This window comes from Megascapheus bottae, chromosome 14, assembly GCF_031878675.1.
Source record: "Megascapheus bottae isolate mThoBot1 chromosome 14, mThoBot2.hap1, whole genome shotgun sequence".
In the NCBI taxonomy this organism is placed as follows: domain Eukaryota; kingdom Metazoa; phylum Chordata; class Mammalia; order Rodentia; family Geomyidae; genus Megascapheus; species Megascapheus bottae.
In genome coordinates, this window is record NC_143522.1 from 5,915,310 (window position 1) to 5,927,393 (window position 12,084).

Genomic DNA, 12,084 nt, shown 5'->3' on the forward strand with positions numbered 1-12,084 from the left:
GGTTACTTTTCTCCAGAAAAAGAGGTAATTTTGTGCAGTTTCCCCTAATAGATATTACTAGCCCCATTTTTCAGGTGAAGAAGTTGAGGTTCAAGGACGTTTAAAATCTTTTCCTTGTTTGTGGAACTAAGGTTTCTACCCAGGTGGCAAGATTCCAGATTCTACTCTTTCTATAGCTTCAAACAACAACAACAACAAACAACAAAACAACTATGAAATGAACTCTGCACTTGTGGTTCATGCCTGTAAGTCTAGCTACTCAGGAGGCTGAGATCTGAGGATTTAGGTTTGAAGCAGGCTGTGCAGGAAAGTTTGTAGGACTCATTTTCTCTACCCATCGGAACAGCCAGAAGTAGAAATTGTGGATCAAGTGGTAGAGCACTAGCCTTGAGCAAAAGAGCTCAGCAACAGCACCCAGGCACCTGGTTCAAGGCCCACTACTGGCATGCATGTGTGCATGTGTGTGTATGGACACACACATACACACACACACACACACCCAAAAGTATATGAAACAATTTTATCACACAGGGCATGTATACATATCACATTTATAAGCGAGTGAAGTCTTTTTTTTTTTTTGCCAGTCCTGGGCTTGAGCTCAGGGCCTGAACACTGTCCTTGGACTTTCTCAAGGCTAGAGCTCTACCACTTGAGCCTCAGCACCACTTCGGGCTTTTTTCTATGTATGTGGTACCAAGGAATCGAACCCGGGTCTTCATGCATGCTAGGCAAGCACTTTAATCACTAGGCCAAACTCCCGGCCCCGCGAGTGAAGTCTTTTTTCAGATGCTCCCTTCCTTTTCCAGAGACAAGTACATCTTGATTGATTCATATTAGATATTGTTCAATTTCATGTCCTGTGAGTGAGTGACTTACGAATGTGTGAGGGCAGTGTTTTGCATTTTAACTGTTTACTTAATTGTGACTAGGTTGTGATGTCCTTTTCTTTGGTTCTTCTGTGATTTGTTTTTGTTACTCCTTTTTTATGTCCTAGATACTGATCACCGTGTCTAGTTCTAGTTCACTTGTAACTGCTGGATAATTTTACTCTTTGATAAGTCACCATCTCTTTGTCCATTCTCTGGTTAATGTGTATTCTGGTCATTTACAATTTTCTAGCATTGTGAACGGTTCAGTGAGCATTCCTGTATCTCTCTGTACATGCATTTGAGAGGTTCTCCAGGAGTGAGATTTCTGGGTCACAGAATAGGAATGTCTTTTCAATTCCATTGGTTATTTTCAAATTGCCTCCCCAAAATAGCTTTGCCATACTCCTTCTAGCCACATCTGAGTTTTCTTTTCTTGGCATGCTCATCAGTACAGTGTTGTTAGACTTTCTTTGCAGGCTTGATGATGTAAAATGACTTATTTTTGTTTTTCCCAATCCTTGTCGTCTTTCCTGAATAAACTCAGAAGAGCTGGGTGTGACAGTGCATGCCTGCTACTTCCAAGGCAGAGGTAGGAAGATGGAATCTGGAGACCAGCTTGGGCAGAAGTGAGCAAGATACTACCTCAAAGGTAAACTGAGAACAAAAGAATTAGGGACCTGACTCAAGCAAAGAATAATACCCTTAGTCCAATCCTCAGTATGGTAAGGAAAAAAGTTGATTTCTGTGATATTAACTTCCTTTCTTCCTTCCTGCCTTCCTTCCTCCCTCTCTTCCTCCCTTCCTCCCTCCCTCCCTCCTTCCCTCCCTATCCCTCTCTCTCATTCACAAGGAGGGAACTCAGCATAGGCTCTATTAGTTGGCTATGTGATTTTTTCCCCTCAACACTGCTTTGATAGGTATAACATCCATGCTACTAACCATCCTTCCTATACTCGAACAATTTCACATATTATGTGTCCTGTCTGCTTACATGGAAAGCAGAAATGCACTTTGCTCACCTCCCCAGTCACACCTATTTGGAGTATGAGGCATGGGTGCTGTGTGGCTTCTGGTTAGGAGCAGGGAGGGAGCCTTACTTTCTGAGGTGGTAATGGTGGCTCACCTGAACACATTCTGCAGTCCTGCTCTGCTACCATAACTGCCTGGATCCCATTTCCATTGCGCATGATTCCAGAATGGAAGTCTACATTCTCTGGATAGGCTCTGAACTAGCCTCGATGTCTTTGTTGCTTAAACTCACTGGAGTGAATATTGTCGTTAAACCCCTCTTATCACTCTTCGTTTCTTTTTCTTGTTTCTTTTTGGTGGTACTAGGCATTGACCTGAGGGCCCTGTGCTTACTAAGCAGACACTTCATCCCTTCAGCCTCACAGTCTTTTATGCTTTCCTTATTTTTTTTTTTTGAATAGGGTCTTTTTGCTTGGCTGGCATCGAGTATGATACAGGCATAGACTGCCATGCCCACATTTTAGATGATTAAGGTGAGGCTTTTGCTCACTTCATCCCCCACCCCCCAGGGCTGGCCTTGAACCATGATCCTCTGGATTCCAGTCTAGTATTATAGTCCGGCTGGGAATATAGGCAAGAGACACCACCACGAGAGACTTTCTTGAGGTCTTTTGCTCAGTATCTCACATACCTATCTCTAATCCTCTTCTGAGCACTTTGCAAAGCAGTTTTTTGTTTTTTCCAGTCCTGGGCTTGGGCTCAGGGACTGTACACTGCCCTTGGACTTTCTCAAGGCTAGAGCTCTACCACTTGAGCCTCAGCACCACTTCCAGCTTTTTTTCTATGTATGTGGTATCGAGGAATCGAACCTGGGTCTTTGTGCATGCTAGGCAAGCACTCTACCACTAGGCCAAACTCCTGGCCCAAGTAGGTATTTTTTTTTAAACGTACTTTAAAGATGAGGACCCATGGCACCAAAGAGCAATTAACCCCAGGTCATAGGCTACTAAGGGGTAGGGCTGGGTTGGTCTGCCTGGAGAGCCTGTCAGATGAGTTTGCCTCCTTCCATCCTTGCTGATTTCCTCACCTGCTCGGGAAACCTCACAGCGCTTCCTACAAACCTATTTATTTCCTGGTGCTTCCAACAAGCACCTAAGTTACATAAGGAACAAGGCCCCATCCATCTTTGTTTGCCAGTACAGTCCAGTGTGGAGAGTAATCAGTGCTCAGTGAATGCTTGTGAGATGAATAAATGAACCCAGCCAAGCTACCACGGCTTTCTTTGTGGGGAAGATAATCCTACTGGCATTTCTTGTCAAGCTCCAAAATGCTTGTGCATGTATTCTTTCATTCAGCAGTCACAGATTACCACGTTTCATGGCTTTGGGAGCCACATCTGATATTTTAAGTCTTTCCAGTAGACAACACACATGGACTGCAATGCTTGTCCTCTGTGCCTGTGTCCCCACAGCCAAGACAGTCAAAAGGTTTCCCTGGATAGATAAAAGCCTTGTGGCAGAACTGGACAGGAAGAGATCTGGGCTGGGACTTGTGAGAGAGATGTGCTGACTTCAATGGTGAGTGTCTTCCACAGTCCCAGCAAAAAGGAATCTCAGCCTTGTACCAGAACCTGCTTTTCACCTGTGAGAGGCCTCGGGGAAAATGGCCCCCGAGAAACAGCAGGCAAATGGCTGTCGCTCTGCAGCCCTTCTACTTGTAACCCATTCATTTCAGCTTGAGCCCTCTCCCATAATCTCCATCCTGTGTTCTTTTGGGCTAGAGTTTGATGATAACTGGTTTGCAAATAAGTTAAGACCAAACCTACTGGCTTCATCTTAATGTCTCCATTTGTTGTTTCTTATCCCTTATTATCCCTTGCTTCTACGTCCAGTCCAGGGTAAAGAGTCAAGGTCACTTCCAGACCTGATTTCCAGAATAAGAGGGCTTGTGAGACCCCATTCTCAAATCTACTCACACCATTAAATCTGGAAACAGAAACAAATGTAATGGGTAGGGAGAACTAGGAGAAAAAGACCCCATAAAAGCAACAATACATGGATGGATTTGTGTATACTTTGGTTTTCTCTGAACAGCTACATTGCATACAGCAGTATACCATGCAGCACTGGATAGTGGAGCCCCAGGACTTTCAGTGGTGCCTAAAGCCTTGGACAGTGCCCAAACTGTTTATTCTATCTCATCTATGATGGTTTAATCAACAAATTAGGTACTGTAAGAGATAGCAACAATAATTAATGATAAAATAGTATAAGTATATATAGAACCATAGGAATATTCCTTTCATCTTTTAATTTAAAGGAGGCACTTCAAGGCTTCCCTCAGCCAACATGTAGAATGACTACTCTAGCAAGTCACAGATATCATTAAGTAAAATCAGTTATGTGTACATAAGCAGCATGGTGCCACTTCAGCCTTGCTGGTATGGAGGAAGCTATAGGTGACTGAGAAATGGGCACCATGTATGGACGGGTACACTGTACAAAGGGATGATTTGTGTTCCAGCCAGGCAGGATGGAGTGAATGGTTAGAAATTTGATCATGAACTCACGCCAGTGTGCAGTTGAAAGGTCATGATTTGCTATTTCCCTGCAATCCTTCAGTCTGCAATGGCCTCCACTTACTGAAATGTGGAAGGCCACAGCCTTGGCTGAGCAGCCTCAGGGCACTGCCTGGTGTGGTCAGGGGTGTGTGTTCATGGAATCACACAGGCAGGCATTGATCTCACTCTTACTACATTGACTGACCATGTGACCTCAAGCAAACTCTCTAGGCATAACCTCTCTAATAATCAATTCCCTCATTTGTAAACAACTTATGAGGGGAGTAGCCATTTAGAAATAATGTAGGTAAATAACTTGAAGAGCAAGGGTGGTCTTACCAAAATCAGGCCAGGGTCTAACTTGGAGTTCTTGTCCCTTCTGGCTCATTGCCCTGTTCAATATATACATGCATACACACACACACACACACACACACACACACACACACACACACACACACAACATACCTCCCATGCATGCACAGAGCATGCACACATACAATGAATGTCTACATACACCACCCACACATATACACATGCACACCATATACCACATGCCACATGTCTACACAGAAATAAGCACACACTGCAGCACCACATATACACATGTATATATGCACATTCAGCCACATATACCATGCATGTGAACAAGCAGAAACAAACCATAGCACAGAAACACACAGGCACACTACACATCATACATGTACTCACTCATTATACAGACATGCACATAAACATACAATAAAATAACATGCACGCTCTGTCCACCCCTTTCCCATCCACTCAGCTGATGTGAAAGAAGAGAATCTGCTATGATCAGAATATTCCAAAGGCCTTTTTTATTTCACTGGGAGAAAAAGGAGGCGATTTGACTATTCCAAGGGGGAAAAGGTTAGAATTCAGAGAAGAGGTTAAGAGAGCTTAATAAAAGCTCATCAACGTCGCCAGTTAGCTGTGGTTCTAGCAAAGGACCTGGGGAGCAGGAGGGCAAACTCTTGCCTAAAAGCACCAGGCCTTGCTAGGCACGGTGGCTCATGCCTGTAATCCCGGCTACTCAGGAGGCTGAGATTTAAGGATGGATGTTCAAAGCCAGCCCAGGCACTGAGACTCTTATCTCCAATTAATCACTAGAAAACAGGAAGTGGGTCTTGGCTCAAGGGTAATGTGGTAGCCTTGAGCTGAAGAACTCAGGGTCAGGGCCCAGGCCCAGAATTCAAGCCCTATGACCCACAAAAACAACAACAAAAACCCCAAAACAAAAAAAGCACCAAGTGAGTCAGAGTTGGCCCTTTGCTTGTCTGACCTAGAGCAACTACCGAAGAGGTAAAAACCTCAATAGTAAGGTAACCTTAAAATGGAGAGGAGAGTTCTTTTCTACAGCATGCCTTGAATGAGTGCTGTGAGATTGTGGGTCAGCTCTGGGATGTGTCCTAGCTTGTAGCCGTGTTCTTGTTACAATCCACCCCCCAAAGCTTTGGCAAAATAATAACTTGTTTTGATTCATGTTGAATGATGCTTTTGAATTCCAGTCACCAACTGGGCAGTGAAAAGAAAAACAATCTATTTGCAGGTGTATTGACTGTTCCTATAGTAGTTTTGAAAGGAGAACAACCCTCTTTCCAAGGAGGGAGTTTGAATTCTTGGACACTTTAGGGCTCATTGCTTTCACATCTTCACACACAAATCTGCATGAGTTAGGGGTTGCTATTTTGTCCATTGTACAGATGACAAAGCTTAGTCAAGTAACCTGCTCAGAGTGGAAACACTCATAGGCGGTAGAGACAGCATTTAACCTCAGTGCCTGACCCCCACAATCTAACAATCTCTGCAAGCATTCTGAGTTATGGAAGGTGCTACCCAGAAGAGAGATGTGGGATTCATAGTCATCAAGTGGTGAGAACACAGACCCACTATCAGGAGAAATATGCCTGCCTCATAGGAGATGGAACTACATTTTCTATAGATTTAAATTTATACTTCCATGAGAGGAGACAGAGCCAAGATAGATCCAGGTCAACGCCCCTCTTGAGAATCCCAGCCTCTTTCTCACTACTTGGTCTTGAGCAGTTCTTTTTTGGGATTATTGGCATTTCCATAGATTAAGACTCTTCAGCTCACATGTTTAGCACCCTGCCCCTGAGGTACTCAGTATCCATAGTGTGCCCTAAGCCTTATGGCTGCTCCAGCCCCCTCCCCATTCAGCCCTCCCACCTGGCTAGAGGATCTGGGAGATGACACCTTGCTGAAGATAGCATGTGACATGAGGATTTTGGTGGGTGCAGCATTAGGGAGTGCATGTGCTAAGGGCTGAGGTGATGTTCAGCCTTTAGTAAGGGGGAAGAGTCCAAGAGGAAAGCATCCTTCCACTGTGAGGAAGAGAAGGCGGAAGAGAGGAGGAAGTGTAGGAGGAGTAGAAGAAGGAGGAAGAGGAGGAAGGAATCTGCACTGGAAACTACAGGCAAAGGCTGCACAGAAAGACTGGGGGCTAAGAAAGGCAGAGAGACCAGGCTTGGGAAAGCCCAGGTGGGCTGGTAATGACTCTGCTACGCCCTCCGCTCCTGGGACTACAGTGATAACAGACTCGGGTGCTGGGGCAGCTTATTTTCTTTCCCATGGCCAACTGTTTGTGCGCTAGTACAGCGCCTTTCCACTGGTTGTGATGAGCTGGATGCAGAACCCAGGAGTGTGAGTGGGCAGAGTGGCCGCCACCAGCCACTAAATGAGCAAAGCAATGGTCCTGCAATGGCTTCCTCACTGTGTTCCTGGCTCTCCTTTGCTCCCACCAGGCTAAGCTCAGCACTGCTGCCAGAATGAGCCTATTGAAACAGCAAGCTGGTCGCAGTACGTAAGCCCTCTGCTTGCAACCCTCTGGGCTCTTCTCATTTTGCTCAACCTGTGCACCTGTTGGTGCAAAGGCATGGGATGCGTTGCATGCTTTGGCTATGACCATTTCTCAGATCTTACCTCAGATACTGTAGCCCTCAATCAAGTATACTGCTGCTTCCCCAGGGCCTTTGCACACGGGTGGTTCCTCTGTCCTCCTCTACTTACCTGCTTGGTTCTCTCCCTCCCTTTTTTACACATCTCGACTGAACCCATCACAGTGAGTGAGGGTCACCCTGTTCACTGTAACATCACAACAACTGCTTCTTTACCGACCCCAATACCGCCTAGCTCACTTACCTCTCTGTTTCTCAACAGCAGCTGCCAGAATTCTACATCAAGTACTTATTTCATATGCAGTTTTTTTCTTCTCCCAAGGACCTAAACTGACAGCTGCAGTGATTTTTTTCCTGACATGCTCACTGATGCTGCTTACAACAATTCTAGTAAGAGCTTAGTGCGAATCCTATTGAGAGAAGTATTTTCCTGAAGTCATCCTCCTCTTCCCCTCCAAATAAAGGGGGCTCCCTGGCATCTACTAGAAGTGCTTTCTGTTGCTTTGAGGCCTCTGCTTGCCTGTCCTTTCAGTGTGGACTTATTCATCCAACTCCTCACACAAGGCTGGGTGGGGCTGGAGAGAAGGGGGAGAATGATGCAAGAAGTGACACAGCAAAACACCTTGTGCTCATAGACTGACGTGTACAACCTTTTGTACAACTACTTACAGAGAGTAAAATTATACTAGAAAAGTAAAGAGCCTTCACACAGCCTAAACACGGCTGTCTGCTCTGCCTGCTCCCTCAGTATCTCAGGCTGCAGGGATCCAGTGGGCTCCTTCTCTGTGCTCACCTCAGCCAGGAATGCCCAGGCTTGGGGGACCCTGGGGAGAGCCTGGGTTCGCTGGGTTTGCCAGGTATTTTGGCTCAAGCCTTGAAGTCACATCCTCCCTTTACCCAGTGAAGCTCCAGGTCTCTAGTTCTCCTAGGGTCTATCTCTGTTGTTTCTCCCTTTTCTCTTAAGTCAGATGTGATGGAGACACAGTTGAGAAGTAAGGAGTGCATCTGAGGACATTTTAAATCCAGCTAGGCAAGCCAGTTAGGATGTCTTCCAGGCTGCAGATGAGAATTGCTTTGCTTTAATTTAATGAAAATGACACAGAGGAGCCAGTGTTAGAATTCACCAATTCTAAAATTCTTTAAAATTCTAACGAGCTTCCAGCACTTATGCTGTTTCAGGCCTCCAAGAGCCACAAAGATGAAAGACAATGATGTTGAACGCATTCCCTTTCCTCCCTGTGCTGCGTTCAGTATCCATTTCATTCTGGGATCCTGCTAAACTCAGGAGGTTGCCTTTGGGTTTTCAGCACTGCAGGGGATGATTTAAATCTAAATAATAATAAAAAGCCACCGCTTTTATTAGACTTTTATTTTATAAGTTGATGGAAACATTTCATATCCACATTAGGTTTTGTAACTCAATCTTGGTGCTCGCTGAGTCCCGGAGGGGCTGTTTCACTGCTTGGGAGTTCCCTGCCATTTGCATTATTTCTCCAAGGCAGAAAGGGAAAGCACTTCGAATGAAGCCAGAAGAGCATTTTTATTTGAAAGAATTCACTTTTAAGGCGCTACACATATATACACACTCACATACTCAGGGGTGCGTACACACACACACACACACACACACACACACACACACGCATACACACGGTCTTTCTGACAGGCTATGTCGCAAAATTTTAGAGGTTTAGATTGCAGGGGTATTGATCATCTATTCCAACACTAGCATCTTCCATATGAGGAATCTTCTGCCCAGACGGGTTAAGTACCTCATCCAAGGTCAGAGGCCTCTGGTGACAGAGACTACAATTCAGCTTCTCTGACTCAAGTCTAATTTTCTTTCTGTAACACCACATTGCCTCCCAAATAAGATAATGTATATGAAATCATTCTGAAGCTGGACTGCATTACTGGGTATAGAGAGAGAGCAGGAATGACAATGAGCTTGCTTTCTTCTGAGGTGAGCATGGCTTGCTCAGGCCCACTGCCAAACGAAGCATATTCATGTGTTTGGAGTCACGAGCCACGGTTCTCATGAGGTTCTCAGGGATGGCCTTCAGAAAAGGAGCATCGAAGGGGTTTGCCCAAAAAACTCAAGGGCGCCCGTGCACAGTGAGGCTTCAATACTGGAGGGCTCTGCCTCTTTAGATTCAATAGATTGTGGATGGAAAATATTCAAACGAAATTCAGTCTAGGCTGCGTGGGTATCCATCCTTTTCCTCATCACTGTTCTCTAAACCATGCAGGATAGCAATGATGTATTTTGTTAGGTATTATAAATAATCTAGAGTTAATTTAAAGTGTACAGGAGACTGTACATTTGCCTGTACTATGTTACAGGCAAATACTAGGTCTTTTGTTTTGTTGGAGATGGGTTCTCATGAAGTAAGGAACTTGCTATCCTTCTGCCTCAACTTCCTGAGTGTTGGGATTATAGGTGTGTCAACTTGTCCATTTTGCACAAGGACCTGGAGCATCCAGGGAATTTGATAAGTACAGGCATAGTTACCAAATCCCCTCTAGAAGCCAATCTGCGCTAGGTATTATGAAATGACTGCACCCTCTTTTTCCTTCCTTTGTCCTCTGTCTACCTCCCTCTAGTGACCACCTTTAGTTATTGCACACATACCAAAGGAAAGGCTGCCTGCATACTCTACCAAACATTTCTGCTCTATTTCTACCAAACATTCCTGCTCTATTTCTTGAAATCATTATTGTTATCAAGAGGAATAGGATATTTTATATATTAACAGCAGCAACTGGCTAATATAAAGTCTTGGATCTTGTTACCAAAAGCTTTTAAAATAGTCTTGTGATTGGAATGATGCCCAAAGTTTGGTTCTGAAATTGATTTTATAGTCTTTAATTGTATAATGTTACTTATAATTAATTGAAACATTGTAATTACCAAAGATTCACTTTTCTAGAGTCAGAAAGCCTATTAATTTAACTAATATGCAATTCATCAGAAGAATGACTACTCAGTTATTAATGTTATTTGCAACAATACTGCAAATTATTTGAAGGATTCAAGTTTTATTTTAGTATGATTAGTGGATGAATTTGCTAACTTATGGTGCTTATGAATGACTTAAAATTATCCCTGTGTTGCCTTCTCTGACGTGTGTGTGTGTGTGTGTGTGTGTGTGTGTGTGTGTGTGTGTGTTTGCTTTTATGCCACCCCTTCCTCACTGGGTTCTTTGGAATCAGAGAACTTTCCACTATTCAATCCAAGGCCCTTGATAATGAATAAAACATCTTACAGTAGGTGATGCTTTAGTAGTGTTGCCTAAATGCTTTGGAACAAGTAAAACAAATACATTGCTAAGAAAGTCTGTAAGCTCTGCATCCCATTTCTTGTTCTTAAAAAAATTCAAGTGTCTGTGTGAAATGTACAAGCACCTTTCTGTCTGCTCCTGGCAGACTGGAAAAAAGTCTGCTATAAATAGGGCCGTGGGTACAGTGAAAAGAGAGGGCCTGGGAATGTCCCCTACCTCCTTCCAGACCTTGGTTCCTGCTTTCCTCCCTCACCTGCCACCCCTCTGTTGTGCATTCTTAGGCTTCCATCCCCCTTCTCTCCCAGGCCTTCCTGGGCTGGTGCAGCCACATCACCCTGCTTCCTTGGCTGCTGGGATTCTGTCCCTTCTTCTGACAAAGAAGCAGGGATGGACACCTAAGAAGGTTTTGGTGCCCTGGTCCCTAAGGCCATTTGTGCCCATATTTTTCACGGCAGCTGAGGCATTTTGTCTCATTTTAGTCTAAGTTAATAGCAAGTTCTATTACTTGCCATTCTTTGCTCCCCCCCCCCCAAAATGTTTGCATAACACAGAAATTATTTCAGGGCTTGGGTGAGAAGCCATCTTTGTGAGTTAGCACTGGTCACACATGAAGGAATGAATCTTCCTCATTTAAGCACAAAAGCCCTGCATTGATGTCTGAGAGAGGCCCTGACTGATACCAGCATTCGGGACTCATCAGGATCTCGTCTTTTCTTTCTCTGACCTACTGCTTTGCCCTCCTCTGTTTTGTTCTGATTCTAAGGTGACTCTTGTTCACTCAGTAAATATTTTAAACTGCCTAGTAAATATCATCTCCAAGGTTTGAGCTCTAGTCTTGTGAAGTCCTTAGTTTTCATAATATGGAAGGAAAATGACCTCTGCCCTACCTCCCTTGTATTCCCTTCGAAGGTGAGCCAACTGCCATGCCAGCGGCCCGGCACTCTTCTGGAGGCTGCCTCCCACTGCCTAACTTCATTCACAGAATTGTTACCACAGATCTGGAAAAAGAACCCCCTCTTGCTCTCCTTGAGACCCCCCAAAATAGGAAGGAGACAGAAGAGGCAGGGATGTGGCTGGAAGGAATAAGAAACACAGCTGAATCAACAGACTTGGGAGGAAGATAGCATTTCAGGCTCCCAGCTCACCCTACGGAAAACAAAAACAAAAAACCGTTTGGTTTTGCCTTGAAAGGCTAGCCTGGCCATCTTCTTATGAAAATTTACAAGCAATGCCCAACTCCAGGGAACTGGAGTCAGTGAGCACTGTGGAAGGGACTGGGATCTGGCAGCCTGCAGAGCCAGCCTGTTAGCAAGATGGCAATGGGCGAGAACAGGAAAAGGGCATCGGGAACCACTGGCATACAACAGGCACAGGAGTGGGAACTTTGCCTGTTCTTTTTTAATTGACACTGCCTCTCCCTTGGCTTGACCCTTGTGAGAGGGGTGGGGAGGAGAGCCCCAATA